Consider the following 9150-nt stretch of genomic DNA (forward strand, 5'->3'; position numbering starts at 1 on the left):
GAGGGCCCTCGGAGTGTGGTGTCAGGAAAATAACCTCACACTCAATGTCAACAAAACAAAGAAGATCGTGGACTTCAGGAAACAGCAGAAGGAGCACATCGACGGGACAGTAGTGGAGAGGGTAGAACGTTTTAAGTTCCTCAGCGTACACATCACGGACAAACTGAAATGGTCCAACCACACAGACAGCGTGGTGAAGAAGGTGCAGCAGCACCTCTTCAACCTCAGGAGGCTGAAGAAATTTGTCTCGTCACCAAAAACACTCACAAACTTTTACAGATGCACAATTGAGAGCATCCTGTCGGGCTGTATCACCACCTGGTACGGCAACTGCTCCGCCCACAACCGTAAGGCTCTCCAGAGCGTAGACCTGATGCGTGGTGCTGGCACTGGTGGTATTGGGCCGAGGACACGCACAGGAAGCCTGGTGCGGGGAGCTGCCACCGGAGGATTGGTGGGTGGAGGTGGCACAGGATGGGCTAGACCGTGAAGGCGTACTGGAGATCTTGAGAGCAGGGCTGGCACAGGACGTGCAAGGCTAGGGAAGTGCACAGGAGGCCTGGTGCGTGAGGCTGTCACAATCTTCACCAGCCGACTAACACGCACCTCAGGACGAGTTTGAAGCGCTGACCCAGGTGCCATCAAATCCCTGACACACTCCGTCAGGCGAATTCCATGTTTAAAGCACCAACACAGCAACTCCCTCATTTCTCTCTCCTCCAGTTTCCCCATTAACTCCTTCACAGTCTCTGCTTCGCTCACCTCCAACACCGGCTCTGGTTCTGGCCTCCTCCTTGGCTCCTCAAGATAAACAGGGGGAGTTGGCTCAGGTCTGACTCCTGACTCTGCCACACTCTCCCTGAGCCCCCCCCCCAAGACATTTTTGGGGCTGACTCTCGGGCTTCCATCCGCGTCGCCGTGCTGCCTCTTCATACCGGCGCCTCTCCGCTTTTACTGCCTCCAGTTCTTCCTTGGGGCGGCGATATTCTCCAGGCTGTTCCCAGGGTCCTTCTCCGTCAAGAATCTCCTCCCAAGTCCATTTCTCCAAGTAATGCAGCCTCTCCCACTGCTGCTGCTGCTTCTGTTGCTTTTCCTGCTGTTGCTGCTGCTGCTGCTGCCTCTGTTGATTCTCCTGATTCCAGCGCCTCTCCGCTTTCGCCGCCTCCAGTTCTTCCTTGGAGCGGCGATATTCTCCAGGCTTTGCCCAGGGTCCTTCTTCCTCCCAAGTCCAGAAATCCTTATTTCGTATCTCCTGCTGCCGCTGTTGCTTCTCCTGCTGCTCCTGCCTGTTGACACGCCGCTTGGTCCTGTTGTGGTGGGTGATTCTGTTACGGCTTTCTAGGTGGGAAGGAGAGTCAGACCAAAATGCGGCGTGTAGATTGCGATCCATGTTTAATAAACAAACGTAAAACACGAATCAATTACAAACACTACAAAACAAAGAACGTAACGAAAACCGAAACAGCCTATACTGGTGTAAATAAACACAGAACAAGGACATCAGGACACTAAGGACAATCACCCACGAAACACTCAAAGAATATGGCTGCCTAAATATGGTTCCCAATCAGAGACAACGATAAACACCTGCCTCTGATTGAGAACCACTTCAGACAGCCATAGACTTAACTAGAACACCCCACAAAGCTACAATCCTAATACAAATACACCACATACAAAAACCCATGCCACACCCTGGCCTGACCAAATAAATGAAGACAAACACAAAATACTTCGACCAGGGCGTGACACATACTGAGTCGGTGATGCAATGACTCGCTATGTTTTTAGATCCTCTAGAAAGGCGTGTTGGAGAGCACAAGGCATGTTGCATTTATTCACATAATAGTCCGATTTGTAAATGTAGTTTATTATTATATTCAACATAATTTTACTAATAATAATGGTTGGATAATTACCATCAAACTACATCCTCAGTCGATGGGGACTTCCACCAATCTACACTACTGCTATACATCTGAACACGTTTTTAGGGTTACGCCTAGGCCCATTCAGTAGCGATTTTAGCATATAAATGTTGGTGGGGTATTAAAAAAAAAATATATGTTTTAGATGCATGCCAGCATAGCTAAACATGAATTGGACTATAACGGTGACCGACGGTGCCCACAAACTGTTAGAGCCTACATAAAGCTGTCCCAACAGCAGAGTACCAGCAGCAGTCCCAACACCTTACCACTGTTACACCTTGTTGTGCTGTGCTCACTTAAACAGGAAGGTGGTGCTGCTGTCCTTCCTGGGAAAATTTGTCATCAAAGTCTGTCATTCTCTGGATTTATGGTGCTTTCAAGACAGCTGGGAACTTTGATAAAAACAGGGTCGAATCATGACGTTTGTAATCTTCAGATTGGAACTCAAGAAAGAGGCCGGAGTTCCCGACTTGGTCATTCCGTTTTGGATGACCGCTCAAAACGTATTTTCACAGGCAGAGCTAGTTTTTTCTCCCGAGCTTCCAGTTGTCTTGAATTCACTGAATTCTGAGATTTCCCAGTTCCGAGTTTCCAGTTATTTTGAATGCGGCCGAAGTCCTGCTGGATTGACAGACTGGCCAATGTTGAATCCTTTTAAGCTTGGAAAAGAGAACCCTGAACCCATACTTGGACTACACATCCACTCCACTGGATAGCAGGCTAGTGATTGCTTTGCAATGCTTGCAGTTAGCCATTGATTCCTTCCAAACCACTCATTGTTACATTTGTGATTTCTAACTTGTTGTGTAATGTTTATGTTCAATGGCTGAGGAGCACCGACACATTTTATCTATAATTTATCTTCATCATTTCACTTCATATGACAGGGATTGAAAAGGATTTGCCAATAGATTGTCAACTTGATTCATGATGATGACCGCTATCTAAGATTTTGAAAGTTTGATGTTGACATGATCAGTCAAAGCAAAGCTACTGTAGATATAACGTGATTTGACTTTTTATCTGTGGACAATGACTTGGAGCCTTCTTGGATGGGCAGTTCCAATGTAACTCTTTGGCAGCACCCAAGGTACTTGAATTTGTTTGCTCTCCCTGTAGATTTTGCGGTGACGTAGTGTCCCCTTGAGTGACAGAACACTGAGCCAATGGAGCCACGGTGAAACTAGAGAACATTACTAACCCCTATGCTCCATATTTTCCACTGGCTGCCCCACCACCACAGAAAGCACTGAGCAAGCCTGAAACACCTGCATTTTGGAGATGCCTTCCTCAAGAAATCAAGAGACCATATTTGTATGCGGCTTTATTAACTCAAAGATTATTATTTTTTTTACATTGTTTGCAAACTGATCTGTGACATGCATTAATGCCAAAATAACATGTAAAACAGGCACAAAAAAATATTAATATATATATTTGAAATTATATATTTTTTAAGCTAAACTGGTAAAGCTCAAAACCGGTTGCCACTGGGCCTATTCTATGTAAAGATTATGCTATGTGTATTGAGTGTAATAAAAAAAAGTTTAAAAAAAGTAAAGGCATGTTTCTGTCTCTCGACAAATCGTGTGCATTTATTTTCCTTGTGTGAATTGTTTGTCATTGTGTGACTTCTTTAGGCTACCCTTTGGTTGTTAATGTTGATAAATTCCCCTTTATGTACACTAGATGGCCAAAAGTATTCGGCTATTTCAGCCACACCCGTTGCTGATAGGTGTCGAGCACGCAGCCATGCAATCTCAAGTTTTTTAATACGATAGCTCTTGACACATTGATGAAAATAATCATGGCCTCTAAACCTTGAAGCTGCATACTGGACTCTATTCCAACTAAACTACTGAAAGACTTGCTTCCTGTGCTTGGCCCTCCAACGTAGAACATAACAAACGGCTCCCTATCCACCGGATGTGTACCAAACTCACTAAAAGTGGCAGTAATAAAGCCTCTCTTGAAAAAGCCAAACGACCCAGAAAATATTAAAAACTATCGGCCTATATAGAATCTCCCATTCCTCTGAAACATTTTAGAAAAAGCTGACTCACTGCCTTCCTGTAGACAGTATACGAAACGCTTCAGTCTGGTTTTAGACCATAGCACTGAGACTGCACTCGTGAATGTGGTAAATTACCTTTTAATGGCGTCAGACCAAGGCTCTGCATCTGTTCTCGTGCTCCTAGACCTTAGTGCTGCTTTTGACACCATCTATCACCACATTTTTTTGGAGCGATTGTCGGAACTAGAAGCACAAGCATTTCGCTACACTCGCATTAACATCTGCTAACCATGTGTATGTGACAAATACATTTGATTTGATTTGATTGGAAACACAAATTGGTCAACACGGACAAGTTCTGGCCTGGTTTAGATCTTATCTGTTGGAAAGAAATCAGTTTGTCCTCTGACAAATCGACTGTACATTTTGGTGTTCCTCAATGTTCCATTTTAGGACCACTATTGTTTTCACTATATGTTTTACCTCTTGTTGATGTCATTTGGAAACACAATGTTAACTTTCACTGCTATGCAGACGATAAACAGCTGTACATTTCGATGAAACATGTTGATGCGCCAAAATTGCCCTCCCTGGAAGCCTGTGTTTCAGACATAAGGAAGTGGATGGCGGCAAATGTTTTACTTTTACACTCGGCCAAAACTGAGATGCTAGTTCTAAGTACCAACAAACAAAGATATCTTTTGTTGAATCTGAAAATTAATCTTGTTGGTTGTGCAGTCATCTCAAATAAAACTGTGAAAGACCTCTGCATTACTCTGAACCCTAATCTCTCTTTTGACGAACATATCAAGACTTTTTCAAGGACATATTTTTTCCCATCTATGTAACATTGCAAAAATCAGAAACATTCTCACCAAAAATGATGCAGAAAAGTTCACCCATGCTTTCACGTGTTCTAGATTAGACTACTGCAATGCTCTACTTTCCAGCTACTCGGATAAGGCACTAAATAAACTTTAGTTTATTAGTGCTAAACACGGCTGCTAGAATCTTGACTAGAACCCAAAAATGTGATCATATTACTCCAGTGCTAGCCTCTCTACACTGGCTTCCTGTTAAGGCTAGGGCTGATTTCAAGGTTTTACTGCTAACCTACAAAGCATTACATGGGCTTGCTCCTACCTATCTCTCTGATTTGGTCCTGCCGTACGTACCTACACTTATGCTACCGTCACAAGATGCAGGCCTCCTTATTGGCCCCAGAATTTCTAAACGAATAGCTGGAGGCAGGGCTTTCTCCTATAGAGCTCCATTTTATGGAATGGTCTGCCTATCCATGTGAGAGACGCAGAATCGGTCTCAACCTTCAAGTCTTTATTGAAGACTTATCTCTTCAGTAGGTCATATGATTGAGTGTAGTCTGGCCCAGGGGTGTGAAGGTGAACAGAAAGGCACTGGAGCGACAAACCGCCCTTGCTGTCTCTGCCTGACCGGTTACCCTCTCTTCACTGGGATTCTCTGCCTCTAACCCTATTACAGGGGCTGAGTCACTGGCATACTGGTGTTTTTCCATGCTGTCCCTAGGAAGGGTATGTCACTTGAGAGGGTTGAGTCACTGACCCACTCAAGTGTTTCGTGGGGGAGACCTTCGTGGGCTATACTCAGCCTTGTCTCAGGGTAGTAAGTTGGTTGAAAAAATCCCACTGGAGGTGTGGGGGCTGTGCTTTGGCAAAGTGGGTGGGCTTATTTCCTGCCTGGTTGGCCCTGTCCGCAGGTATCGTCAGACTGGGCCACAGTGTCTCCTGATCCCTCCTGTCTTAGCCTCCAGTAATTTATGCTGCAATAGTTTGTGTTGGGGGGCTAGGGTCCGTCTTATCCGGTGTCCTGTGTGAATTGAAGTATGCTCCCTCTAATTCTCTTTCTCTCCCTCTCCTCCCAGAGGACCTGAGATCTACCTGGCCTGATGACTCATTGCTGTCCCCAGTCCACCTGGTCGTGCTGTTGCTCCAGTTTCAACTGTTCTGCCTGCAGCAATGGAACCCTGACCTGTTCACCAGAAATGCTACTCTGTCCCAGACCTGCTGTTTTCACCTCTCTCTCTCTCTCTCTCTCTCTCTCTCTCTCTCTCTCTCTCCCGCACCTGCTGCTTCTAACTCTGAATGCTTGGCTATGAAAAGCCAACTGACATGTACTCTTGAGTTGCTGACCTGATGCACCCTCTAGAAGCACTGTGATTATTATTATTTGACAATTTGAACATGATCTGTTATAATCTCTATCCGGCACAGCCAGAAGAGGACTGGCCACCCATCAGAGCCTGGTCCCTCTAGGTTTCTTCCTAGGTTCCTGCTTTTCTAGGGAGTTTTTCCTCGTCGCCGTGCTTCTACATCTGCATTGCTTGCTGTTTGAGGTTTTAGGCTGGGTTTCTGTATAGCACTTTGTGACATCGGCTGATGTAAAAAGGACTTTATAAATAAATGTGATTGATTGATTGAATCTACATGACAAACATTGGCAGTAGAATGCCCTGTACTGAAGAACTCAGTGACTTTCAATGTGGCACCATCATAGAATGCCACCTTTCCAACGAGTTAGTTTGTCAAATTTCTGCCCTGCTAGAGCTGCCCTGGTCAACTGTAAGTGCTGTTATTGTTAAGTGGAAACGTCTAGGAGCAACAACGGCTCAGCTGTGAAGTAGTAGGCCACACAATCTCACAGAACAGGGCCACTGAAGCGCGTAACGCAAAAAATAGTCTGTCACCAGTTGTAACTCACTATCAAGTTTCAAACTCTCTGGAAGCAACTTCAGCATGATAACTGTTTGTCAGAAGCTTAATGAAATGGGTTTACATGGCTGAGCAGCCACACACAAGCCTAAGATGAGCAATGCCAAGTGTCGGCTGTAGTGGTGTAAAGCTTGCCACCATTGGACTCTGGATGCGTTCTCTGGAGTGATGAATCACGCTTCACCATCTGGCAGTCTGACGGATAAATCTGTTCACCATCTGGCAGTCTGACGGATAAATCTGAGTTTGGCGGATGCCAGGATCGCGCTACCTGCCCGAATGCATAGTGCCAACTGTAAAGTTTGTTGGACGTGGAATAATGGTCTGGGGCTGTTTGTCATAGTTTGGGTTGGCCCCTGAGTTCCAGTGAAGGAAAATCTTAATGTTACAGCATACAATTACATTTTAGATAATTCTGTGCTTCCAACTTTATGGCAACAGTTTGGGGAAGGCCCTTTCCTGTTTCAGCATGAAAGTCCCAACGTGCACAAAGCGAGGTCCATACGGAAATGGTTTGTTGAGGTCGGTGTGAAATAATTTGACTGGCCTGCACAGAGGCCTGACCTCAACCCCATCGAACACCTTTGGGATAAATTGGATCGCCAACTGCGAGCCAGGCCTAATCGCTCAACATCAGTGCCCAAACTCACTAATGCTCTTGTGACTGAGTGGAAGCAAGTCCCTGCAGAAGTGTTCCAACAGAGCAGTGGTGGGCAATTCCAGTCCGTGAGGGCCTGATTGGTGTCACAGACTCCAATAATCACCTAATCATGATCATCAGTTTAGAATGCAATTTGATTAATCAGCTGTGCTTGCTAAGGATGGAGAAAAAGTGTGACACCAATCAGGCTCTCGAGGACTGGAGTTGCCCACCCCTGATCCAGAGGAAAGCCTTCCCAGAAGAGTGGAGGCTTCCCAAAGGGGAAATCAACTCCATATTGATGCCCATGATTTATGAATGATTTGTTCGATGAAGAAGTATCCACATACTTTTGGCCGTGTAGTGTACATCACCACCAGTAAATGTTCACTGTTAATTCTCGTCTTTTATCATCTACAGTGTTGATTGTACAGTCATTTCTCTTAATGCAATTCGAACTGATACACTTGATCCACAGGTTTTGCTTTATTTCATAACATTTACATTTTTTTTGACAATTACTTCATTGTTTTGTCATTTCTTTACCTTTTGTTTGCATGTGAGCATTTTTGTCAGTCCTGTCAATGTTGAGTGATCACACATGCCTCAGCACGCATAGAAGTAGGCTACTTTGCCTGCTTGCAAATGTGTGCTAAAAGTGGGGAAATTTCACAGTATTTCTGATTATCTTAACTCACCACCACCAATTAATATATATATATTTTAAGAAAACAACGGAACCACCACTGCAATATAGACCTATCTAGAACCTAAAAGGATTCTTCCGCTGTCCCTATAGAACCCTTTGAATAACCCTTTTTGGATCCAGGTAGAACCCATTCGGTGCCTAGGTAGAATCATCTTGGGTTCCATTCCACAAAGAGTTCTTACTGTAACCAAAAAGAGTTATACCTAATAACCAAAAAGGGTTCTCCTTTGGTGACAGCCAAAGAACCTTGTTGGAACCCCTTTTTCTAAGAGTGTACTCAACAAGTTCAACCTGTTCAGTTTACACCATTTTCATTCTGCACTCAAACATCTGCCTTGTGTTCAAGATAACACGCAATATAGCACCACCAACTTTGAAGGTTTTCATCAACCTCTGCTCAGACTTAAATAGCAGTGTTCCAAGAACCTCCACCAGGGATGACTGTAGTGCCTTCAAAGGAACAAAAAGGAGACACAAGAGGGCACCCCACACTCATTTTAGATCCCAGGGAGTCTTTATTTTCATACAAACACACTATCACATCACTATCTCCTTTGCCATCTTTAATTTATGGCATTTCAACATTAACACAGAGGGGCACATCCCACTCATGTCTTTTCTTGGAACACACACACACACACTACTGTAGCATCTTGTTTACATTTTTCACATTTTCGGTGTCCAGCTGAGGCTTTGGCTGGATCATTTTGCACTGATGGGCACAGGGGTATGTACAGTCCTTTTCGGTGCAGCGGCAAATTAGTTGAACAGGAGAAGAGGATGTGGTTGCTTGTGGAGGGAGAGTGGTGGGGGTGGAGGGTTGAACAGTTTGGTCTTAAATCAAAAAAATTATAATATAGCACATTCAATTATGTTATTTTTGTAGACTATAGGCTACTCCTGTATCTACCTTGTACAATACCGTAATCATTGAACAAAGTAGTGCACCCATCAACATTTACAATTTAATTGATCAATTAGATAAATAATACTACCACATACGATTACATTATTGTAAAATAGGCTACTCCTATATCCACACTGTAATAGGACACCATTATGATTTCATTGGTCTTGTAAGGCATAATTTTAGGCCTACAATCAAAGTT

This window comes from Oncorhynchus masou, chromosome 12 (genome assembly GCF_036934945.1).
Source record: "Oncorhynchus masou masou isolate Uvic2021 chromosome 12, UVic_Omas_1.1, whole genome shotgun sequence".
NCBI lineage: Eukaryota > Metazoa > Chordata > Actinopteri > Salmoniformes > Salmonidae > Oncorhynchus > Oncorhynchus masou.